This window comes from Cuculus canorus, chromosome 3 (genome assembly GCF_017976375.1).
Source record: "Cuculus canorus isolate bCucCan1 chromosome 3, bCucCan1.pri, whole genome shotgun sequence".
Classification (NCBI taxonomy): Eukaryota; Metazoa; Chordata; class Aves; order Cuculiformes; family Cuculidae; genus Cuculus; species Cuculus canorus.
Window position 1 is genome coordinate 87272826 of NC_071403.1, and position 26630 is coordinate 87299455.

Sequence of the window (26630 nt, forward strand, 5' to 3'; positions counted from 1 at the left end):
TGCAAAACTTCTGAATATGTGACAATATGATCCATCTAAGAAACCTAATTCAGAAGCTATGATTTTTCTTACGGGTGCTTTATTTTCTTTCTCAGGGCCCAAGAATTTTCATGGGAGCTTGCTAAGAAACCATTTTGATTTGCCTGTTCATGTAAAAATAATCCATGTTTCCTTGACATGTTGAGAATACAACATGCCAGAAATAACTTGCATACTTTTGGAGGTCTTTCTGCTTGTGAAAGTCCAGCATCCTACCAGCTTTATCCTGAGGTCTAAAACATGCTTGCGAAATTTGAAGAAGGCCTTTCCGATGACTGACACAGTTAAATTGTAGGGCTAACTCATTAGATTAGCAGAAATGCTAAACCTTATAAGAAGCAATTGCTGTCTTATGCAAAACATGAAATGTGCTCAGCTGGAAAAGGAAATTTCACATCTCATAGCTAATAATGAAATAACAGACCATCAGAAACTCCTTCCAGATTCTTCTTTCTTGGACATATTCCACAACCCTTTCCAAGCCAGCAGTTTTCTGGCCAACATAAGCCTCTGGGAGATCCTATCTCCACTCACATATATGCAGTTCCAGCCCCAGACAGGCCTGGATAGTTAAACAGAAGCCAGCTGAGGGTAACAGCATTACCTTCACAATATGCAGCCAAACATATTGGAAAAGAGAATTCTGGAGGGCTGCCATGCCCAAGGGTTGAAAAGGTTTTGTACAGCTCTTTTATATTTGTAGCTTCTCTATATCACAGTGTTGTAACTTTTAAGGTTACACATAGGAAGAGGTCTCTTAAGACATACAACATTTGCCGTGCTACTAGCTGTTTAAAGAGTTCACATATTGCCACAGGAAAAGGCTAGGAAAATTGGGGATATCAGGATATTTTTATAGGAAGTTTATCATGTAGGCAGCTTTCTGTAGTGTGGTTAATCTCAAAGCAAGTACTGGAAAATCCAGTATATTAGAGAAACATGTCAAAGTCTTGGGGTCGTGTGCTGCACGATCACTTGCAATTAGACGTCCTTCGCAGTAAAGGAATAACAGCCTTTGTTGATGAAGCAATAGCACCCAAAAGATAAGAAAACATCCCAATTCCCACACTGGATGCTTTCTGCTCCGCACCCTTTCTGAAAGTACACATACAGTGTTGGCTCCCTTACCTGCATGAGAAGCACGTGTTGCTGGGGTCATTAGGAAGGATTCCCCCCAAAAGGTCTGCAGTTAGTTGATAACAGCAAATAATTTATGCTGCTGAGAGGAACTGTTTTCAGGCTCCTTCATTTACTACACACAAACAGGACAGAGTCTGTCAGAGCAGGGTACATACATACTCCTCACCCAGTCCTACTTCGGGTCTCCAAAGGAAAAACATCCTGTTCAGTCCTGAGCTGTCACGGAGGCAATGATAATGAAGAACCACATCCTCATCTGGCATCCACCAAGCTAGCCTCCTTTACCTGAACGTGTTTTCCTTCTCCCAGCTCCACTTATGAAATGATTATAAAACCCTCAACCACTGTTTTTATAGACATTGATTTAATTTCCCATTCCCACAGCCAGCTACCACCCAGCAACTGTAACCAAACATCTGCCTGAGGCTAGAGCAAGGCCTTATTCCATCAGGGCTGAAAGCTCACTGAGGGACAGCAATAATTGTCCAAGAAGAGTCAGTGCACTGAGGGACAGGCTGTCATACATCACTGCTAGAAACCTTGCCCCGTGGACAGGCAGCAGTGTTGGCACTCAGAGCCTAGACATGGAACTTGGCTGGAAGTCTTCTCAGAGAAGGAAAGGGTCACAGAGCCCTGTGGAAATCCTTTGCTTCCAGAAATCTCAAAGCTAGCAGAAAGCATCAGGGAATGATCCTGTCACACGTATGTCCTGTTCTCAAACTCTGCTCCTAGGTGGCTGTTGCTGGCCTCTGCTTGGGATGAAATACTGCCCTAGATGTTCTTCAACACCAGTCCCTGGATTCGCAGGTTTCTACAACAGGGTAAAGGGCAGCTCCTGGCTGCTCTGATTTGCAGCTCAAGGCTTGACTCAAAGCTTGAGAGGCTTCAGAGTCCAGAAAACACCTCAGGACAAGCTACACTCTACTGCATAGGAAAACAGCAAGAGCCAGCCACATCCTGAGCACTTGAGCTCCATGTAGAAACTCCAGTGCTTCAGAGTCCAGAAAACACCTCAGGACAAGCTACACTCTACTGCATAGGAAAACAGCAAGAGCCAGCCACATCCTGAGCACTTGAGCTCCATGTAGAAACTCCAGTGCTTCAGAGCTCCAGATTAGGTGCTGCTCCTGGCGCCCAGACTCACTCTCTGCATACATGCAGCATCTCCTGAGCCTTGTATAAGGTCATCAAAGCCACCTGAAGATGTAAGGATTGTGCAAATCCTCCCTCATTGACCTGCAGCATCTTCTGTAGGATTCTAGTCTCCACTGTGGCAAAAGTTGGGTATCAGAGCATCTGCACAGCAGCAAATTTTACAGCCAGCTTCTCTCTGCTATTCCCTGCTCGCTGCTGCCATGAGTTGCACAGGCCCCAGATGCTCAGCCCCACGCCTGACCCCTCTCCATACAGAAGTCTGCTCTGGTATTGCTGCCCAGATACTTCTGTGGGCACAGAGGCAGAGATGGTATTTGCAGTTACACCCACTAATGTCTTTGTAATGTGTGAAAAAACTAGCATGCCCTGCTCTTCTAGTTCTTGGCTAAAAAGATCTTGAATTTGATTGCATTCTAAGATACATCTGGTTTTAGCAGTGCAGACTGGATACTTGAAAAAACACAAATGAAAGGTGCTTGGGTTAAGAATTCTCTTGTGATAAAAAAAATATTGAAAGTCCTGAAGTGTTTGTTTAAAGAAAATAATTTTAATTTAAATGCTGGCACAACTTCAACAATTTGATTTTAATTTTGAAGTGTTGAAAATGCCCTCAGATAATTTCTGCAGCATTCCAGCACCCAAAAGTGATTGTAGCAAGCAAGTCACTTAAGAAATCAAGTTAACTGCAGAGCTAAAATTAATTTCCTATTTTCTAGGAAAACAGAAAAAAAAAAAAGAGCTCAATGCTCTTAAGTCTTTCTGAGAAAGATCTTCTCACGAGCAGTTTTCAAGCAGGGAAGCATGGTTTGCCTTTTTTCCACCCAACAAAGCAGGGTTTGCCCTTTGAGAAAGATTCCAAGAACCTCACAAGCCATACCAATACAAATAATAGACTGAACTTTGGTACCAAGTTAACTCCTTTTAGCACTGGTTGGACCTGAAAGCAATGTAAAAATCATTTGCTTATTATAATGATCAAGTTTCTTACTGATACATATTTTACAGTACTTGTGCTCCGAGTTTCATCAAAGTAGCAGTCTGATCATTTTATGTTAGGATTTGATATTGCTTTTAGGATTTAGATGAGCTTTACGCACAGCACTCAGTCTTTTTGTCATCATCACCTCTGACTTAACTGAATCTTCAAGAGATGTTCAAAATCAGAACGTTTTGCTGGTTTGGCGTCAAAGTTTGACTTAGTTTTCACTAAAATCAACCTCTTGGCCTGAATACTCTCAAATTCAGGTCTAGATTTGCTAAAGCTTTAGTTCATTAAACTTGGCTTGAGTACGTACAGCTCATTCTTCAAAGACACCAAGTGAATTTGTGTCTTTATCTCACCTCCGCTGAGTTGTCAACCCCCAGCTAGACAGGTCTCAGTGGGTTTCCCTCGCAGAGTTTTTTGCTAGAGGCACTACTTGTAACATGACGCTCCTCCATCAAGCAAGATGAGATGTTGCAACTAGCTGCAGTCACTGCAGTTGCCTCATGTTGGTTTCAAGGGAGCGGATTTCATAAAACATTTTGCTAGGAAAGCTGGTTTCCATTTAAAAATAAAAAAAAAAAAGTCAAATATGCCTCTGAGCAGGCTTTTGAATGCTCTCCTTTGTTAACTAACGCAGTTAATAGGCCTGAATACAACAACGAGCTTCACATCAATAGCCTGCCTCAAAGGGAAAACACAAGTAAAGAAAAGCGGCTTGTGATACATCAGCTCAAACAATGATGTGAGTGTGCCCAACAGAGCACAAGCTGCTGTGGAGTTGGTTTACAGAAAGCAAGACAGTACTAAGACAGTACTAAGTGTGTTTCTCTCTCCCAGGACATTACTCCCCTTGTGATTACTCAGCTTTATTTTACCTTTGAGTTTGCAGAGCACTGGGCACAATGTGTTCCACTCTTTCACATTTTCTAAAGCCCATGGTGATCTTGGAGGAAAGCATATCCCACCATCCTTCTAGCACTGCCACTGGGAACACAAATGATCTGTCTACAAAGAGAGGTCTTCATCCTCATGTCTTTGAGCTCAGTGGAAACCACCAACTCGCAAAATCCCCAAATCCTGTGCCATGCTGGTAGCACCCACTTTGACATGGTACGTGGATGTGGCCTGAAGATGCCAGCAGGTCTACTCTGTGTGTACTCTAGGTGCACAATGCTAAGCAGAGCCATAAGAGTGGCCAGTGGAGATTTTGCACAAGTTACCTATTTGAAACCATCACAGATAATGCAATAAGTCACAATTTCTACCACTGTCTGAACCATGCTATGGTGGAAGCTCTGCCAAAATCTGTCATAGAGGTGACAGAAGGAGACCTCCTCCTGCTAAGGATGTGGCCAAGACACTAGATGTCTGATGTGCGTTCGGTCAGTTACAAACTCCAACATGAATAGGTAAGTTTTTGCAGAATTAAAATAAAACCAGCAGTTGGTATGGACTCAGGCATTTCCTAGGTGTGCCATTTCCTAGGTACCACAGGCACCCCATAGCGACAAAACTACTCAAGCTCTGCACTATTCTTTTGCATTTGAGAAGGGAAACACGGAACTAATTTCAGTATAAATACCAATGAAAATAATTTAGCTTTCTGCCATCATCAGGGCTGAACAACCTCCAAGAAAACAAACTTTGATAGAACTTTTCTATCTCAAAGAGCTCTACAGACCTCACAGTAACAGCCTTTCCCCACACCTTCCGCAAGAGACCATGCTCAGCTGCTTGATGCTTACCCTGGGATAATCTAAGGCGGCCATATTTTGTGGAAGTTCATTCTTTGACACATAGGGCAATTTTAGGTATTGGTAAAAGGCATATATAAATTATATCCACAAAAACTCTATTTAGAAAATGCAGTCAACTATTTTCATTTTTTTAATCTCACTATCAATTCTCCAGGTCTAGTGTCTCACCCAATTTTCAGTTTCTCACAGTAGCTTTTATTCGGTTTACCATGATCTTCACATTATTAACCTACACTCACTCTTCACCAGCATATCTACTTGAAGGCAGATAAGAAATTAGAGGTAAGTTAGTTCATTGTTGAATCACTTGCTAGAACAGATTCTGTATATTAATCCTGATGTGTGTGGTCTGTGGAGGGGCTTGAGAGGTCTGTTTGGTTGGCCTTGGTAGTTTTTCTCCTCTGTGCCTAGCAGATGTGGTAAGGCAACAACAATAAATCAGAACAAAGGAAATAAAGTACTAAGACTTTGGGGAACGTGTTTTATAAGAAAAACCTGGCTCACCACTAAAAGCAGTATTGCCTTACAATGGATGTTTAAAATTCAGATATGGAAAGAGACAGACAAAATTATATAAATACAAGTGACTTACAGGTCTCATAGAATGGTTTTGGGTTGGAAGGGACCTTAAAGATCATCCTTAAAGTGATCAACCTTAAAGTTCCAGCCCCCTTGCTGTGGGCAGGGACACATCCCACTGGATCAGGCTGCTCAAAGCCCCATCCAACCTGGCCCTGAACACTTCCAGGGATGGGGCAGCCACAGCTTCTCTGGACAACATGTGCCAGGGCCTCACCACCCTTATTGTGAAGAATTTCTTCCTGATGTCTAATTCAAATCCTCCCCCTTCCAATCTAAAGCCACTCCCCCGCATCCTATCACTATGTGCCCTTGTAAAAAGTCCCTCACCAGCTTTCTTGTAGACCCCCTTCAGGTACTGGAAGGCCACCATAAGATCTCCCCAGAGCCTTCTCTTCTCCAGGCTGAACAACCCCAACTCTCTCAGCCTGTCCTCATAGCAGAAGTGCTCCAGCCCTCTGATTGTCTTCGTAGACCTCCTCTGGACCTGTTCCAACAGCTCCATATCCTTCTTATGTTGGGGATTCCAGAACTGGACACAATACTCCAGGTGGGGTTTCACAAGAGAGGAATAGAGGGGCAGAATCACCTCCCTTAACCTACTGGCCACGCTTCTTTTGATGCAGCCCAGGATGCAGTTGGCCTTCTGGGCTGCGAGCGCACATTGCCAGCTCGTTGAGCTTCTCCTCAATCAGCACCCCCAAGTCCTTCTCTGCAGGGCTGCTCTCAATCACATCATCACCCAATCCACAGATTGCCCCAACCCAGGTGTAGGACCTTGCACTGGGCCTTGTTGAACCTCATGAGGTTCACACAGGCCAACTTCTCCAGCTTGTCCAGGTCCCTCTGGATGACGTCCCATCCTTCTGGCATGATGACTGCACCACTCAGCTTGGTGTCATCTGCAAACTTGCTGAGGTTGCACTCAATCTCACTGTCTGTATTGTTGATGAAGACATTAAACAGCACTGGTCCCAGTATGGACCCCTGAGGGCCACCACTTGTCACGATCTCTATCTGGACATCGAGCCATTGATCGCTACTCTCTGAATGTGACCATCTTAACAATTTCTTATCCACTGAACAGTCCACCCATCAAATCCATATCTCTCCAATTTAGAGAGAAGGATGTTGTGGGGGACCATGTCAAAGGCTTTACAGAAGTCCAGGTAGACCACGCCCATTGCTTTTTCCACGTCCACTGATATGGTCATCCCATCATCAAAAGCCACTAGGTTGGTCAGGCAGTACTTGCCCCTGGTGAAGCCATGCTGGCTTTCTCTAATCACCTCACTGTCCTCCATATGCTTTAACATAGCTTCTAGGAGGATCTGTTCCATGATCTTCCCAGGCACAGAGGTGAGGCTGAAAGGTCGGTAGTTCCCAGGATCATCTTTTCTACCCTTTTTAGAATGGGTACCCTTCTTCCAGTCACCAAGGACTTCTCCTGACTGCAGTGACTTTCCAAATATCACGGAGAGTACCTTGGCAAAGACATCAGCCAATTCCCTCAGGACTCTGGGATGCATCTCATCAAGTCCCATAGACTTACATATATTCAGGTTCCTCAGGTGGTCATGAACCTGATCTTCCCCTAGAGAGGGAGGGGCTATACACCTCTAGTCTTCATCTGGTTTTCCATTGACCTAGGAGGGGTGAGAAGAGTGATTGCCAGTGAAGACTGAGGCAAAGCAGTTGTGAGTACCTCAGCCTTCTCGTCTGTTGATATGATTTTCACCATTTTCATCCATCAGTGGGGGTATGGTTTCTTTAACCTTCCTTTTCTGGTTGACATACCTAGCTGGTCTCTTCCCTTCTCTGCTCGATTTCCTACATCTGGGTCTGTGAAGCTTTCAAATAGTGCTGTGAGCCAGTCCGTCTTCCCAGCTCTTCCTGGACCCAGACAGATAGAGCCCATACTCCAAAACAGCAAGAACAGAGCAGCAGTGGTACATTTCATTTCTAAGCAATGCTGCAACACACTAGGTTGCTAGCAAAGAACTAAAACTGACCCAGGTAAATGACATTGTTTTCCAGGATCAAGGCTCTCCAGCTGCTGTTGACAGCCCTATTGCAAATCAACATCAGCTAGAAACATGCTGCTGGAGGAGTGATTTGTCTTTGCATCTCTGCAGGATGGAAAGTCATGTCTGTTGCAGCACTTCTCCCCATCTGCCACCTTGAGCAAATCAGCTGGGCAATCCTGCAGCAGCATCAAGCAAGAAGTCCTGCCGGCAGGACAAGGAGGTTGACCACCACCAGCAGTCCTTGCATCAGGCTGGTATTTTACCAAACATGGCCATTTATCACCCAAATTTGGAAGGGCACATCACAGAATCACAGAATCACAGAATCACAAGGTTGGAAAGGACCCATTGGATCATCGAGTCCAACCGTTCCTAACACTCCCTAAACCATGTCCCTAAGTACTTCATCCACCCGTTCCTTAAACACCTCCAGGGAAGGCGACTCGACCACCTCCCTGGGCAGCCTGTTCCAGTACCCAATGACTCTTACTGTGAAGAATTTTTTTCTGATATCCAACCTGAACCTCCCCTGACGGAGCTTCAGGCCATTCCCTCTAGTCCTGTCCCCTGTCACTTGGGAGAAGAGGCCAGCTCCCTCCTCTCCACAACCTCCTTTCAGGTAGTTGTAGAGAGTAATAAGGTCTCCCCTCAGCCTCCTCTTCTCAAGGCTAAACAACCCCAGCTCTCTCAGCCGCTCCTCATAAGACTTGTTCTCCAGCCCCCTCACCAGCTTTGTTGCTCTTCTCTGGACACGCTCCAGAGCCTCAACATCCTTCTTGTGGTGAGGGGCCCAGAACTGAACACAGTACTCAAGATGCGGTCTCACCAGTGCTGAGTACAGAGGGAGAATAACCTCCCTGGACCTGCTGGTGACCCCATTTCTGATACAAGCCAAGATGCCATTGGCCTTCTTGGCCACCTGGGCACACTGCTGGCTCATGTTCAGTCGGCTGTCAACCAGCACCCCCAGGTCCTTCTCTTCTGTGCAGCTCTCCAGCCATTCTTCCCCCAGTCTGTAGCGCTGCATAGGGTTGTTGTGCCCCAAGTGCAGGACCCGGCATTTGGTCTTGTTAAACCTCATCCCATTGGTCTCGGCCCAGCAGTCCAGCCTGTTCAGATCCCTTTGCAGAGCCTCCCTACCCTCCAGCAAGTCGACACTTCCTCCCAGCTTAGTGTCATCTGCAAACTTGCTAAGGGTGCACTCGATGCCTTCATCCAGGTCATTGATAAAGACATTGAACAGAGCTGGACCCAGTACTGAGCCCTGAGGAACTCCACTTGTGACTGGCCTCCAGCTGGAGTTAACTCCATTGACCACCACTCTCTGGGCCCGGCCATCCAACCAGTTTTCAACCCAGGAGAGTGTGCGCCTGTCCAGGCCAGAGGCTGACAGTTTCTGCAGCAGAATGCTGTGAGAAACTGTGTCAAAGGCTTTACTGAAGTCCAAGAAGACTACATCCACAGCCTTTCCCCCATCCAGTAGTTGAGTGATTTTGTCATAGAAGGTGATCAGGTTAGTTTGGCAAGATCTGCCTTTTGTAAACCCATGTTGACTGGGCCTGATCACCCGGTTCTCTTGCGTGTGCTTCATGATAGCACTCAAGATTACCTGTTCCATGACTTTCCCTGGCACTGAGGTGAGACTGACAGGCCTGTAGTTCCCCGGATCCTCTCTGCAACCCTTCTTGTATATGGGCACAACATCAGCCAGCCTCCAGTCTAGTGGAACTTCCCCAGTCAGCCAGGACCTCTGGAAGATGATGGATAGGGGTTTGGAAAGGACATCCGCCAGTTCCTTCAATACTCTTGGGTGGATCCCATCCGGCCCCATAGACTTGTGGACGTCTAGCTGGGCAAGCAAGTCTCTAACCGCCTCCTCTTGGATCACGGGAGCCTCAATCTGCCCCTCTAACTCTTGGATTTGTAAACAGAAGGAACAACTTTCTTTGCTATTAAAGACTGAGGCGAAGAAGGCATTAAGTACCTCAGCCTTGTCCTTATCCCCTGTCACTGTTATTCCTTCTGCATCCACTAGAGACTGGATATTCTCCCTCGTCCTCCTTTTCCTGTTAATGTACTTGTAGAAAGACTTTTTGTTGTCTTTCACAGACTTAGCGAGTTTTAATTCTAGTTGGGCCTTGGCCCTCCTGATTTTTTCCCTGCACGATCTCACTTCGTCCCTGTAGTCCACCCAAGATGCCTGTCCTTTCCTCCAGAGCACATAGAGCTTCTTTTTCTTATTGACGCATCTTGAGATCACCAAGATATTGCTTGATATCCTGCAGCAATCAGTTCTCAGAGCAGACAGGATGGGGAATACCTAGGAAAGGCACAGTCACTAGGCACCCCCCCTGCAAGCTGCAAGCTCTTCTGGGTCACACAAGCACAAGTAACACAAGCAAACTCATAGGGAGCTTCTCCACACAGACAAGTTCTCCAGGCTTCACTAAATGAAGGCAAAGAGAAATTGGATTGATATAGAAAGAGAAGGACCTTGGGTAGATTGAGGCAGTAATGATCAGGGAAAACAAACTGCAGCAGCCATCCTGCAGTATTCAATAGGATCCCAGCATTGCCCTTTTCTAAGGATAAATCATAGAATCACTAGGTTGGAAAGGACCCACTGGATCATCAAGTCCAACATGAGTCCATCATCGAGTCCAAATGTGTGAATGAGGCCTCTGAAATCTTGATGCTAATTTACAAAACAGAAAACTCAAGCAAACAAAAAAATGCAATTAATTTTGACTGTTTTATTCATTGCTTTCCAGTTTCTGAGCCCATGGAGTGTATTCTGCTCATGTTTTCAATCTTTTCCCCATCCTTACAAAAGAATGAAGTACGCTTTTTGATATTACATTGTAATGAAAACTGAAATTTCCTCTTTGTTCTCTGTTTCAGGATTCATGCCTCTGAGGAAAGCTCAAGGGTATTGTTGATTTGTGAGAAAATGGAGAATAGGCAAAGCTGGAATTCCAGAGGTGGATAATCATGGGTAAACTCATTGCAGAAGCTTTTTTTAAAATAAACTAGCCAAGACTGAATCATTGTTAAAACAAGATATCAATTTTAAACAGTGTAAATTGCTGTATAAACCAATCTATTCAGCATCTTTAAAGGAAAAAGCTGTGTTACTCAAACACAGCATGCTCTATGAATAGCCTCAGGCCACTCTAGTTTTTCTCCCTTTACATGCAGATAAAGTTTCCACTGATTGTAGCACCCAGCACTGAGTTAGACATCAGGGTGGCCCTCCAATACAGCAGACACTCATGCTTGTTGCTTGAAGGAAAATATATTCCAGGAAACACAACAAACACGTAGTGTTGTACCCAGGCTCAGTCACTGGGAAGACTACATCAGGAATTGTCCCAGCTGCTGTCTGTGCTCTAGATCACTATTGAGCAACAAAACACTCTCAGAAATCTGCATCAAGAAAATTACACATGAGAAAGCTGTAAATGCTGTGCTTTATGTAATGCATGCTTTTCTCATACGGCAAGGGCACATATATCCAGAACACAGTCAAAGCCATAGGTTTGGCTGCTGCCAAGCACCAGCGCTCTTTTGCAAAAGTAGCTAAGAACCACCTCACCCTTGAGGTGCTAATGGGGGGATATGCACAACTCAACACGTACCCAAACATGAGTAGCACAACAAATTCTCTTCCTCCTGCCACGTTCTGGCCACAGGACCCAGCCTCCTGTACCACAGCTGACAAACTGGGTCAGGGTAATCTGCAGCAATCCAGCTAAGCTAACTTTTCTGCCTGCTTTGCATTTTTTGTGGTGATGCAGAGCAGATGCAATGGGAGTCAGGATCTGGCCCCCCACATGCATAGTTTTAAACATTATCATTCAGCAGAAGCTATTGTGAGGAACTAAAAATGCTAAGCCCAGAGCCTGAGTTGCTTCTCTGACCCTGAACATAAAACATAATATTTTTTATATTTAAAACATCATGTTTTACTTGGCCAGTTAGAGAAAACATGTGGCAAAGTCTTCATATTTTTGGAAGGTTTATCCTGCCAAACACACACGGAAAAAAAAAGAAAAAACCTGAACTTTTATTCTGCGTCTCTCCGCTATGCACATCCTTACACCCACTCTCACTTGAATTTTAAGTTCTGAGTATAGTTGATAACTCTATTTACTCTGCAGAAACACTAACAAGGTCTCAACCAAAGATTAATACCATGATCTACCCAGGGAAAAACACACAAACGGGAAAGTGCCCCATGAAGGGTTTATGCTCCAGGCAAAGTGGGAAGGTTCAAGATAATCAGTTATTAAAAAGGAGATGAAACCCAGGAAGTTCAGGACAGACTCATACAGTATTCAGCAGCAGCAAGAAAATTTGTTCAGTGCTCAACAGTCTTAGACTCCTTTACCTGAGCACCAGACTGAGGAACTAGCTTATAGCACCATTTTGAGAGGAAAAAAAAAAACCTTTGTTTTCAAAGTTCCAGTTCAAATTTTGACCTAAGGTCAGTCACCAGGAATGGTCTTTCCCCATTAAGAAAATAGTGTTATAATTACTCATTAAATCCCAGGCAATTTGCACTTGCTAACGAGCTCAAGCAGCATTTGCAGGAGAACTGAAGTGTGAGAGTGTCACAGGAGGAGCACAATAAGAGGGTCACTTCTAAACTTGTCAGATGTTATTGCTGCATCTGACCCTCTCCTTTCTTAAGGAAATAGTACAAAATGGAGGGCTCTCCTCCAAGTACGGCTAGAAGAGCTTCAAGCCCCCATCCAGCAGGGCAAGTGCAAGCCCACTGCAGGAATGTCCTGGGAGACTCCGACTCTGGCCCTTTGTCACAGGAAGGCTTATGCTGTGCCAAAACAGACAACGGGTGTACACACATTTTACCCTACTGGCTCATCTCCAGGGATGGTTGTTTCCAACTGAGGAACAGCACAAGACAGTGTTAGGATGTAACCTTTCCATCTGTTCCTACAGAGAAAATGAGATAGTAAAGGTAGTCCTTGACAACTCAAAACAGGCAGACACAGTCATGATAGTTGAGATGGCAATAGCTATTGCCCTACTTCCTTCTTCAGGGGCAAATCCCACTACTACTCTCAAAGGCCTGTCTTCAACTGAGCCACCACAAGACCTAAAACTCACATGCTCCTTTCCCTCTCTTGACTGACCAGCTGGCCCAACCTCCCTTTGCCTATAAATAAGGGGCAAGCCCACCGTTTTAAGGCATCTGTTCCCTGTAGTCAGCAAATCAGGGGCCAATCTTAGTGATTTTCCTTACCAGGTAGTCAGTAATGCCCCCTGAGCTTGGTGCCCGTGACTAAGCTGCGGGCCCACTGCCTTTCAGCAGCTGGCACTTGGCACAGCAGCTGTGTGTGACTCAGGTTAGCAGGAGCCTTTGGAGATGCTTTCCCCTGATTTATATCTGCAAGAGGCTCTTTGTGTTCAGATGGTACTGTTGGCGTGCCAGCTACACTGTACAAATCTGGAGTTAATAAACTCGACTTTCAGATCATGACAGCCCTTTCCAGTGTGCAGCTTTGGAGCGCTGGCAGTGCTTGCTCCTGCCCCATCAGCTAGCATGGTTGAGGATGTATCTAACATTGGAAATACTCTGTGATTGCATACACGAACAATCCTGGGGAAAGACCAGATTCTCAATGCCTAGTACCCTGCCTTCCTCTTGCTTCACCTTCTTCTCCCTTTTGGTGTAGAGTTTGGAGCCCGTGGTCCTGCAGCCCTACCCCTAACTGTGAGAAAACCTCCTGGCACCCACAAGTTGAATTTCCCCTGAGAAAAGAGGGAGTTTCAATTAAAAAAAAAAAAAAAAAAAAAAAAGAAAGACAAAAGACAAATGTGACCAGATGTCAAATGTGACCTTGAATCTAGGGGAATCTGAAAAGTGTTACCTTAGCTCTAGTAACAGAAATGTGACTTTCCCAGGCAGCATCATCCTGCAGTAAAGCAGGTCCCTTTGGGACAGCTGTCAGCCATGCCGTCTCTGGCCCCATCAGGAAACCTGTCTTGGGGTATCTCATTTTGCAAAGGCCTAAATCTGTTTCAGGTCTGGCCTTTAACCTCCATGACTTATGTCTGTAGCTGCAAGATGGAGCAATTCTTCTTATCCTCACCTTTCCTGCAAAAAAGCAAAAGGCAAGATGAGATTTGTCCTCTGGACATGTTTTGCAAAGCCACAGAAGACAGAAAGGAAAGAGGCTTTAAAGGGATAGAGCTACATTACGGGTAACTTCTTCCCCCTACCTAGCACTTACCTGTCTCCTTTCTCATGCACTGTCATGCATTTGTGGCCCCACTGGTGACATCATGCTGTCTTTCTTGTAGGGTTGTTCCTCCAGCCCTCAGAGAGGCCGGGACTTTCCTTGCAGCCCAGCAACCCAGTCCAGTTTTGCTCCAGAGCAAGTTGCATTGGACACTGCTCAAGGAAGGGCTGTTATTTTGCAAAGCACTGAGTTCATTTATGGAGCTGTATAAATAACAGGACCACCTCTGGCACCTGAACTACACTCTGCTAAAGAGCTGCTGCATCTCTCCCCAGAATGAGTAACATTTTGGAGTGGGTAAAGTAACTCATGCATCACACTGCAGCCTTTCTTTCATGCCACATTTGCTGCTCATTTTATTATCAGCCAAAAAGAGTGGAATCAACCTTCACTTCTCAGCATCACCATGGGACAGGTATGCTTCAGAGCTGGCTACATTTCAGCAGAATGATTTGTTTACCCTAAGCCATTTTTTCAGCTTGTACAGGCTGGATTGACATCAATGGAGCTAAACCAGTTTACATCAGCCCAAGAATGTGGCGCCGTATCTTCATGACATGGAGCTCAGTCCTGGAAGATTTTGAGCAGCCCCTTGATGGTGCGGGCTGGATGCCACTGTGGGCATTAGGTCCTGCCAGGGAGGATTGGGATTTGGGAAGGCTGGTTTGCTTTGTGTTACTCTGGAGAAGAAATGGGGCAGCACTAGTCACAATGAATGACAACATGAGTACCAGAGGAAATGTCCGGCAAACAAAATAAAACACTTTAGGACTGAAACCAAGAGCTGTGGAGCTGGAGGAGAGCTGCATCAGGCCCAAGAGAGCCCCCAACGCAGGCAGGCAGGAGAGCAGGATCAGACTGTGATGCTCATGATAGAATCATAGAATGGTTTGGGTTGGACCTTAAACATCATTCAGTTCCAACCTTCCCTGCCTGATTTCCTTCATCTGGGGTCTGAGCACTCTTGTGCTTTATGGAAAGTATCCTTAAATAGTAGCCAACTCCATTCTGCTCCCTTGTCCTGAACAACCATTTCCCAGGAGGAAATTGATTAAGCCCTTAAAGAGCTGGCAGTTTGCTTTCCTAAAATTTAGGGCCCTGTCTATACTCTTCACCTGTCCCATATCCCTCAGGACCTTGAACTCCACCAGTGCGTGATCAGTGCAGCCCAGGCTGCCTCTGACCTTGACGTCACTTGTGTTGGTGACCATCTGGTCCAGTGTTGCATCCCCTCTCCATGGGATAAAGATGATGGTCAGTTGTCAACAGCTTCTCATACCAAGAGCTGAAAGGATTAAAGCACTTCCATTCAGACACTGAGAAGAAAATCAACGTAGGATGGCCATATGCAACTGTAATACTTCAATGCTTGTTGCAAGGACAGTGCTGAGCAGTGGGTCCTATGCAGTGCTGGATGCTCGAGGTAAAGAGATGTGTGCAGCCCTCTCCCTTTTCATGCCACACTAATTAAGGTCAATGAGGGCTGACAGCCTTCCTCTTTTCCCAGATTTACTCGTGGGCAAATCCCTCTTCTAAAAACTCACAAACATCTCAGACCCAAGCTACATGCATTAAAAAGCTTGGAAACTGATGTGAGAAATAGGCAGAGCCAGAGAGCAATGCTATATGTTAAATATTGTGGTTGTCTACAGGAACATTCACCCAAAGATAGCAGCTCTCCTTGCAAAACAGGGTTGAGCATGAGTAGCCCCATCTTACCCAAGGAGAATGCAAGTCACTAAAGGTTGCCACCATTAAAACAAAACCAAAACCTGCAGATACTATGGGCATCTTATGCAAGGCTTTGGCAGAATTTGGTCACACTAGTTAAAAACTGCAGTTTGCTGCTCCCTACTGCAGTTCAGCTGCTGCCTAGCGCTGGAGGTGCTAGAACTTGCCCGTTGCCTCCCGATTTGGCTCTCAGCCTCTGCAGGCAGCTGTTAACCCACTCCCAAGCATGTCCAGAGCTGCTCCAGTCCAAACATCTCCACTCCAGCTCACATCCAAGTGCTGCCAGGGTATGGCATTGCTGCTCAGGTCTGACAGTGCTGTCCCCATCCCCTGCAGGGATCAGCCTGGGAGCTGCAGCGGAAGCAACACTATGACATAGCCTGCAGATGAAACAGCGTGATAAGCACTACCGCCCCTCAAAAGGCAGCAGCACAAGAGGTCAAGCTTTCCCTGGTAGCCTCTGACCCCACATGCTGCCCTGGGCAGCTCTAGTCCTGCCTGCTACCCACTCTGTGGGGCATGAGGATCTCTCCAAGAGTCTCCCACAATCCCCAGCCACCTCACAGCAGACACCGGGGCAAGGAGAGAGGGAGCAGGAGCCTACACCTGTGGGGAAGGTGCCCAGTAGGCAATCAGCAGCCCACAGGCAGTTCCCATGCAGCAAGCCACGCCTTGCCCTTCGCCCCAGGCACATGGCTCAGCTGGTGGCCACAGCATCCATGGCACCTGGCAGGGAATGCCCAGCATTCAGTGGCTACAGGGACTTTCTCCAGCAGACCACCCAGCACAGCAGAGCCTTCAGTTACCTTAAAACTGTCCACAGCTGTGAGTATATACAGCAAGAGTTATGTTTCCCTCCTTCATAGTGCTGCAGTGTCCTGTGGTAGTAAACTGCAGCCATTGTACAGTCGTTGTACAGCTTCCTCGATACCCTGCAAAGATGCCAGGGCAACATAGACTGGGGTCAGATGTGTCTTTTGCCACTTTTCCAGTATAAGCAAGGCTTGAGGCAGAGCTTTTTTTCAGCGATTCTACACCCATTTCTCCTTCTGTTGCATGAACAGGGTGGTTTCAGACAAGTAACAAAACATAGTAAATGAATGTTGAACCCCAGCTCCTCCCATGTTGTAATCCTCTGTGTTTTCCTCAGACTCAGTCGACAGCCTGGCCTACAGCTTATTTACCCACTTCCAAAAGTCTTAGCCTGACAACTAAAGATTTATTAATCACTGTCAGACCATGATCTTTTGCTTCTGCTTCTCTGCAGGCACCTGTCAGAATCACAAAAGATTAATTATCACACCAGCCTGGATGCAGAAACATAGATCCTCTCTGCAGACGCACTCTTTGTTGGAAGCTTTGTGACTCTTTCAGCAACCACTGCCATCTGCAGAAAAATTCACCTGTTCTTCAACCATTGCATTCATCTCTTATATATCTAGTTCTAGGGCTGGATATCTGCTCCCTCTTGCCCAAGTGTTGGTCCTTCAGCCTCACAAGCAGCAATGAAAGAGGAGCACCAAAATTCTTCCCTGCAGCACTGACCCACTTTGGCACCCTGATTCCCTCTTCATTAACCATGTTGAGAAGGTGCTGCCCCTCAGCTTCACACACACACACTTCTGTATGTTTCAGCTCTAACCTTCCAGCCACACAGCACTCTAGAACACATGGTATTTAAAAGAACGAAACATGTTGGACAAAATTAAGCTGTCCTCCAGCCTGTGGGAGGTTGAACACACCCAGGAGCAATCTCTGGGAGGCACCCAAGTTCCACCACAGCATCACTTCTTCAAAGGAGCCCTGACAGACTGAAATATGTTTTTTCTTCGCATCCTCGAGGATGGACCCAGCTTCCTACAGGGAACTGGTGCTGCTAGAAGACAGACACTAAGGTTTGTCTTCATGAGGCAGCTGTAAGTGTTTATGCATACTGGTGCAACATAACCCATTGGCCTCTGAGGCCAATGCAGTTTGTGCCACAGTGATGCTGTTCAACACAATATAGGCTCAGCTGTTTCTAAAGGTGAAAGGAAATAAGCTATAGCTATACAGAGCATCTAAAGTGAGAATAAATAAAAATAGGTTGTTCTTACTCAAATGCAAACTACTTCCATAAACACGGGTCCTGGACCTGCATGCAATGCCCCAAGCCTTCTCTGCAGTAGCAGCCAGGAAATTCTGTTTGACCACCCTTTACTGATAAGCACTGCCTAAGCAAGTCTCTTTTCTCCATCCCATATACGGTTTTGTGTGTAATTTAGCAGTTATCTACAAAAAGCAGTTAGGAAGATGAAAGTTCATTAGGATAGAGGGAAGAATCAGGAGATTCATCTTTTCGGGTGAGGGAGGGCATTTCAGTAGATGCTTGGATCACATGAGTCTTCTCTCCATTTAACATGTACCAGGTACCAGCTTGCTTCAGTTCTTGTTCCTCTCTCTAGAAGTAAAAGCCTGAGAAGGAGGACCAGACAAAACTAGATAGTAAACAAAATCAAGTATTTGTATATGGCACAGCAGTTTAATTCTAATAGCCTTTGAGTATGTGGGCTCATTTAGAGAGGGAAAATGCCTGGCACAGCCAACGCAATATAATCGCATTACCATTGAGATAATGTATGTGGCATAACACAATATCTTTTCCTGTTGGGAGATTTAGATTATACCTCCTCCCCAGAAACAAATCTAAAGCAGGAAGAGTTCTTGCTCCCAGGATTGGAATTCTCTCAGTGTTACACTACCAAAGTTTTAAACGTTCAATTTATACCAAGAAATTGCCTTTTGTAAAGAAATTTCAGAAGTTCCTATAATCCTTGTGATGGATCCCCACGTCTATGGGCCTTCAAACGCTGCTCCAACCAGAGCTTCCCAGCCTGCTGTGCTGCTCATAAACAAGACAGAAAGCATCTGAGTCTTCTTAGAGCTTCACTTCCCATATATTTATGAATTTTAAGTGATTTGACTGGATCTAGCTGCCAGTTAACACTGCGGAAAGGACAGAGCAGAACCTATCCACACTTCTCCCACGCCACCACAAAGTCTATTTGTGGCCCTGAGCAGTGCCGGAAATAAAGTGCTTTTCTTGGAGAGACCCACTGGCAAGCGCTGGGCTCTCTATGGAGGGCACAGCAGCATCAAAGAGAGTCATTTTAACTCAGATTTCAAAGTCCTCACCAAGGAGTTTTAGAGGGCTGGAAATGCTCCTAGGAGTGGTGGTGAGGGGGGAAGAGAAAGGAGGGAAAAAATCAGATTTGTCTCCCCTCCCTGTGCTTGGAAAGCAGCCTTTCAGGGTCTGCCTGCTCCCTTCCATCACATTTCTTCTTGTAGCTTGGAGGTCTCAGCCTCAACTAGTGCAGCACCGAGTGTATTTCAAATGACTCATCAATGTTTGCATACATATGCCAGATGCTCGCTTGCTTTCTTAATAAACAAACAAACAGAAACCTCAAACACCCTCTGAGAAATGGAACACTTCTTCCTGCAGTGAAGGTCGACTGGTTGGTTGTGCAGGACAGCAGAGAAGGTTCCTCCCACTCCCCAAAACACCACTTCATGAGTATTTCTCCTCCCTTCCTCTTCCACTTCTGCTTCCACAAGGGTTAATTCAGACTTTGGGGAGGGGTAGAGCAAAAGAGAAATGTCACAGCTTATTTCCTCCTGCAGCACCTGAGAAGATGGGAATTTGGAGGACCTCAGCTGAACACAGCTGATAGGACCCTGTACTAATAGACCCAGCCTTTGGTGGGTGTTCATCAGAGCATCTGCCTGTGCAGGAACCCCCAGGTGAAAGGATCAGTACCTGAGGTCATCACAGAGGATTTTTTCAAAAATTTATGGCTGAGGCTTCTAAAACTACTCAGGGGCTTTTTTTAATTTTGTCCCAAATCCTTTTTCTTCAAATACTGCACTAAATTCACTGGGAGATTCAGCACTGCCTGTCCTGGCAGTCTTCTATTTTGCTACACAGTTCCCATACTCTTTACATCATGAAAGCTGCAGTGCTACACAAGGGATACCCAAGATAACTGATAGGTACACAGAAACAGGCCAGGAGAGAGTCTGGAGTCAAAAAGTTCAGAACTAAAATTGCAGGGAAGGTGATACGAGTGAGAAGTAGTCTCTCTCTTTGCTTGCAAGCTTTAGTCCCACGTGTCAGCTCTCACATGCAAAGAAAATGCCCACAGCAGCATGTATACTTTCTCAGGGGAAACAGTTCATATGCGCTGAACTGATTCCACATCAGTAATCACCATAAAATTTTGAATAAAAAAGTGAAGTTTATATTCCTTTTATGTCTTGTGCAAAGGCACTGGCTACTGAAAGCAAGAGGGATTCAGGCGAGCGCTCCACAATATGTGACTAGAATATGTTTCTTCTGAAGCCCTCTAATCAGAAGTAGTAATGTATTCCCTCTTTTCCCTTAAGAGTTGGAAATCACATTTTAGCGCCTGCCACAGGACTGTCAGGATCAGCATTTCAAGTAGCAATTCAGCCTTTATCAACATTCAACAGCATTGTAAGTCAGGAATAATTAATGTAACATTAACATAGATTTATCAAGAAAGGTAAGACTGTAAGTGTTCAACATCAGATTCATTTAGTATTTACTGCAATAATGAGACCAGCGTGAAGTCATTTAACATAAATGTCAGCTTCAGTGGGATGTCTCAGGGCAGTCAAGAGAAGTTCAAAGGTGTGACCCTCTGTATGTACCATCTTCAAGCTCTTCAGAGCTCTTTAGTGTACTCCTTGGAGGACTGTCTTGGAAAGTCACTTCATGTATCTGTGTCAAAATAAAAAACAAAGAAATATTTCTGTAAAACCCACAAGCACTTTTTCTTTATATATACTTGCCTACAAGCTACACTGTACAGGTAGATGGCTCATACATAAAGTACCTATAGAAATGACAGACGAGAGCCTTGTAGGAATGATAGAGCCTATAGAGCCATATTTTTGTATCTGTAAACACATACATATGTGAAAGAATACATAAAATCAAATTCATACAATCATTCAGTACAATGGTAATTCAGGACAATACCTTGTGGCTTTTACAGAAATGGTTTCTTGACTTTCAGTGGATGCATCAGGTAGTGTAATGTGTTCTGTGCTTAGCTACAGCAGTGTACATACATATATAAAAAAATACATAAATTGATAAAAATTCAGCCCAAGGTTTTGCCCTACAACAGAGGAAGAAAACTAAGCTCCATTACGCAACACCTGGAAAGGATTTACTGTTTTTCAGGAAAACTAGGTATCGGTTCAGCAGTTTGGGGGCCCGATTCCTGCATTTCTGTCTCCTCTGTCTCCAAGGCTATTCCAGTAAGGAAAGGAGCCTGGCTGGGCAGAGTTGCAGTAAACGTCTAGCAGGATTTTCAAACGCGCCAAGCCTTCTACCTTACACTGACATGAGCAGGAGTGAGGTGCCCAGGCATGCTGGAAAATCCCTGTAGCTGCCTAAGTCTCTCTTGTAACAGCACAGTGCATGTGACAGAGTGTCCGGAGCAAGGATACCACTGAATTTCAGTGGAACTGGGACATCTGGATCCAGTAAGTTCCAGCAAAACCTTGCACCAGCAAGCGCTTGCAGTGCTGGTGGACTGGAGCACGTGCCCTGGGTTGTATGCATGGTGCAGCCTAAATTGCTCCCATTGAGCTCACCTTTCCCTTAGCTGCCACAATTTCTCTGAAACTGGGGTACAAAGAACAGGGAACAATGAACATGCAAGTAGAAGCAACAGACCTTTGCTCAGCAAGATAAGCCCCAAAGGCCAGATTCTGCACCACCAATCGCAGGGTTGATGTAAACAATGTACAGGGGAGCAGGTGAAGGATCAAGACGTACTCAGGAAAGAACAAACTTCTAACAGTACCCTAACAGCCCAAAGCAGTGGAGAGGGCATCTTCTGTCATCTCCTTGCTACGCATTGGACTTTAACTGTGTCAAAAGCATCTAGAATGCACATAATCTTTAAAACAAAGATGAGCTTTTCCTACAAGGAAAATAATGTTAACAATCTACTGCTTGGAATTACATCTAGGTATGTAGTTCCAACCCATTGCCTCTTTCTGGGGCCTGCAAAGAAGTTTCATTACAATAGGAACGCTTCTGCATGAGAAGGTCTCCTTGTTATAGGGATGGCAGCAGGCAAGCCAGCCTGCTGCTGCTTCTGACGGCATGCGCCCCCTGAATCCAAGTCCCACAACTTCTTAGGGAGTGCCATGCTTGTTTGACTGTGTAAAGACCAAGTGCTATAGAAAAATGTAAATATTTTTATGGCTTGACTTGCTTAAAAGCCTAGGAGGATGGCTGGCTAAGTGGAAAGGAATGCTGTGCACACACAGCAGAACAAATTTAATGAAAGACAGAAGCCAGAGGTATTCTTTAACCCAGAGATGGAGTGCTTTGCATTGTTAAACAGCAGCTTTTTAGTGTATCACAAAGAGAGCAATAAAGTCTAGATAACACAATTAATAATGAACTCTCCAACACAAAGTACTGTTACCATCAGCATGACCTCATTCTCCTCACGCCCAGAATACAGGCTGGCTTTACCTTTACAGAGCTACTCACTTGTCTCATCTTGCTTTGAGAAACCAGCCAAGTGCCCAGTTTGCTCTGTACTCATGGAAGGTTACAGTGGAGACAGAGCCAGGCTCCTCTTAGGGGTGCAGAGGGGAAGGAGAAGGGGAAAATATGTACAAGATGGAAGATGGGAAAATCCACTTAGATATTAGGAAAAGGGTTTTCATCATGAGGGTGGCCAGACATTGGAGCATGGTGCAGAGAGGTGGTGGGACCTCTGCTCTTGGAGACATTAACACATCAACTAAACACAGCCCTCAGCAACTTAATCCAGTTGGACCAGTGTTGAGCAAGATTTGGAGTAGGGACGTGCAGAGACTGCTACCAACCTCTGCTATGCTCACATTCTTTGGTTAACCCAAAAGGGCACTTTCAAACAAGATATTTGTCACTATTTCTTTTCTTGGCTGCCTCCTGTGTCAGTATATCCATATCAACTGTCTGTTGCAGATACTAGATCCACTGTACTGGTTGACCGAGCCTCCAGTGAAGTGACACATAGGAGGTACACCACTAGACCTTGAGACTGGCCTGAACTGGGGTACAAGCTACTTCAAAGACCAGCTTCATCTTGTCAAATCTAGAAGTCCACAGAACAGACTGAAATGCGGTGCTTACAAAGCAATGATCAGGAGACAACGACAGTTCAGATCCCTGACACAGAAACTGCAAAAGGTGGGCTACAGAACAGGGGACTCTGTGTGGCCACTGTTAGGGTTGCACTCAGCCAAAGAAGACACACTGACTCAGATGGATCACTTCTGCTTGCCCTGCATGCCCTTACCAGACAAGATCTCCATCCTGCATGCACTCCGGCCTCTAATGGTAGAATCCTGAAGGGGACATGGGAGGAAATACGGTGAATTTAGCTCCAAGAAGTCAGCTTTCTGACTGCTCTCCCAGCCCCAAGCAGCTGCAAGCATTGCAGAGTAGCAGTTTGGTGTCAGAGTGTAAATCAGCTCAGTAGTGCTGCCCAGAAATCACTCCTTACAGCCCAGTGTGCCCAATCTGGTCACGCAGAGCGCTCCTGCTGACTTCCACTCACCTGGGGAACGTGATGCCTTGAATACCCATTTAACAAGCAAAAAAACCACCATACATAAAGTCAACAAAAATCCTGAGCTGAGGTCCCCCAAGCTGTCACCACTGAGAGTCTCCAGTAACTCTCAAAGTTGCCTTTCAGCACAATTCTTAATAAAGACCCTTCCTGGTGAGAAGCACAGCCCCCAGCTGTTAGCTACCAGGACAGCAGAAGAATCACTGCTTGCCAACATGCTTCAGCAGCAAGATCAGGGGCAGCCAGCACCACCAGCAGCTGAAAAAAACATCAAAGGCAGCCCTAGATCTCCTTTGCCATGCTCTGTCTTTCAACAGGATATTCAATTCAGCTCTGAAAGTCATAACTTACATTTAGGTTGTATCTCCCTGTCTTTTCAGATGTTACTTTCCCAGCAAGGCACAGCCTCTGGCACAGGGAGTGCACGTTCAACTCTTCTAACTACATTTGAGAGCACTGTACACTGGGATGCAGCTTCAGTGAGGCCAAGCAAGCTACGTGAGGTGTAAAAGCTTTTGGAAGAGAGCCTAGATGCAACACCAAAGCAGAGGTAGGAGAGGTAAGCCTTGCACAAAGCTTGGCAGCATCCTAATGCACCTAATTTCTTTAGATATGTTCATTTAATTGTATCTTTTCATATCATCAGTACTCATGAGGTTCAAATTTAACCTGAGGGGAAAAAAGACAGACTTCTGTGGATGGATAAAATCCCGTCTAAAATAGTAAAGCTGTTTTTACAGCTAAACATTAGAACTATTCCAAGTTGGTTTTTTGAATATAAATACTATAATTATGTTAAATGTGAGATTATTTCTCCTCATTTAACAACTCCCTGGTCTGGTCTGCATGCTTGAAAAAAAAAAAAAAGCAAGTAGACAAGGTTTGCCTGGCCCAGACTGAAAGCACAAATATCTTGAGGCCCATGCTAGGTTAATTTATATCGCACGGTGCAAGGTCTCCGGCCACAGGGATACAGCAGCCCAGCTGCTTGCCTTGATGCCTACAGTCCGTGGGAGATCCACCCCCAGGCATTAAGTACAAAGCCATGCCACTAGAGCGAGTCTTCAGGACACTCCCCTTGAGTGTGGAGCTGGTGCTGATTTGTTGCTCCTTGACAAAAGACCCTAGAGGTGCCTTGCTGCATTTTCCCCTTGCTCCTCAGCAGCTCCTTGCTCCTCTTCGCCTGGACCCTCTCTGCCTTAAGGCACCAGGGGAAGCTAATCCTTTACCCTTTGTTACACCAGCTACCTCTTTCCTCTCTGACTAGGGAATCGAATTTGTCTGGCTCCTAGGTGGTTTCTGGGCATCTGTACATGTGTCTGAATGAAAAGAGGCTTCTGAACAACAAATGCAGCTGCATCAACCAGCCAACAACCTGTGAAGGGGCCTATGGTCCTCTATTTGCGTGACTGGGGACCATTTCCCTTGGGCTTTTTACGTGGCCTCACCCCGCTTTTCCTGCTGTTTCTGGCTTCAGTTATAGCTATATGTGAACAATGCACCCTGTGTGCATTTCCCATTTAGTGCACAGGCTTGTATAACATTTTTAATATGTGATTTACAAGAGTTCTGGCTTGGACTGAAAACTGTTCCTCTCACAATCTGAGCAAGGGTAGACTGGCTGAAGGTATTTATGGAGGGCAAGTTGGGAGCTGACAAGGCAAGGTGGAGGCTCTGAGATTGCCGATAGGTCCAGCATCTACCACTGGATCCCACAAGAAGTGATAGGGAAATGATACCATTCCTCCTTCAGGCAGTGTTAGTCCCAGAAAAGCATCCCCATTTTCAGAAGTAACATCTTTTCAGGATAAGCAATGTTTAGATTTGGTTAAAAGCAAAGCAAACAAGAACCATTGTAGCATTTGAACCAAATCTGTTGATGACCTTTTCTTTCTCCCGAAAATTGCAAAAAGTGCTACAGGAAACACAGAAAAAAATGGAGAAAATTATAGCATTATGGTTAAATTGAATAGTTCAGAAAAACAACACCTGATGATTTTGTAATAGAAATATATTTTAAAAGAGAATTCTAATGAAAAGTAGCATTTAACTTAGAAGCATCAGGCAATCCATTTTTGTTATTATTCGAGGTCCCTAACTGATCTTATCAAGTAACTACTTTAGATGTAACTACATTAGATACAATACCCTAGCCAAATTCCAGTTCCTTACTCAATTTCAACAAAGTTTCAACTGGAAAAGAGACTATAAACATCCAGCCCTAAAAAAACTGCTACCGCATGCAATTAGAACAGTAGGGGAATGAGGCAGCTCAGTACTATGCATCTCACCAGCAGATGCAGTTCTCAAGTCACCCTTGCAATAATGCACATTATGAAATGGAAGACTGCTATGACTTGTTGCTATGACTTGCTACCGAGTTGTTGCTACAGCATATGAGCAGAGAAATATTTCAGAGCTCTCTAGGAAGCACAGCTGAGATTATTTCTTCACAGGCTGAAGCACAAAAGACAAGTGCAAAAATCTGAAAGATTCCCAGACGCTGCTTTATAGAGGCATTGGTGGGAGAAGGTGTCTTAAAATAAACATAAATCTATATATTTTTTCACCTTCAGAAACATGTCCATGCTAGCAGCATCTCGAGGATCCTGAGTTTGATCCCTATTTCGAGCTACTTTATGTTACAATTCCATCAGATGCTAAAGCAAGTCAGCACTGAGTGATGCTTAAGTGGCATTTAGGCAGCACCCGACAGTGCAGATCTCGTGGCAGCTGGTGGGATGTGCCTGCTGGGCTCTCCCCCAGGAGACACACATGATCATGGCCATGGAATTTAGGTTCCTGCCTGCTTCTCGGTTCCCAGCTACACTGGGAACAGAGCAATGACTGGCATTGACTTTGCCAGAACTAACAGAGAGGGGGGTTGCTCTGCACAAGCAGCAGCAGTGCTAGGGCCAAATTCTGTCCTGCTCGTAGGAGCAGGGGAAGCACTCAGCCAGGAGACAGCTGCTGAGCCCACCCACTTTCTGTGTGAGGTCTGAAATCACTTTTGGGGTCATTTCTTTCACTAGAACAATTTAGTGACTATAATCCCTCTTTGCATGAAACCTACACCTCCCTCTGCTACCTGGAAACATGCATCTCTCAGCTGCACTCACCCACAGTGACTAAACTGATGGATGGCTCCTCAAGGGACTTAGGAATGAAAAAAGGATATCCAGCTGTTACCTGAATCCTTTGAGCTCTGAAAGTAGAAAGGATTTGGAGTAGAAGATGAGGGGCCGCATAAGTCTGAGCTTGATGTTGCATCAGACAGGACACTCTCGGGACTGCAAATGTGC

At 45.3% G+C, this 26630-nt stretch overlaps 1 long non-coding RNA gene across 1 annotated transcript in view; it reads right to left on the reverse strand.

Annotated features, from left to right (window-relative positions):
- Positions 1–18308: 18308 nt before the first annotated feature.
- LOC128851716 (uncharacterized) overlaps positions 18309–26630 on the reverse strand; it is a 34394-nt gene continuing 26072 nt past the window's right edge. Inside the window, exon 5 of the long non-coding RNA XR_008449124.1 lies at positions 18309–20462. This is a non-coding gene — a long non-coding RNA (uncharacterized LOC128851716). The remainder of the gene's footprint in view (positions 20463–26630) is intronic.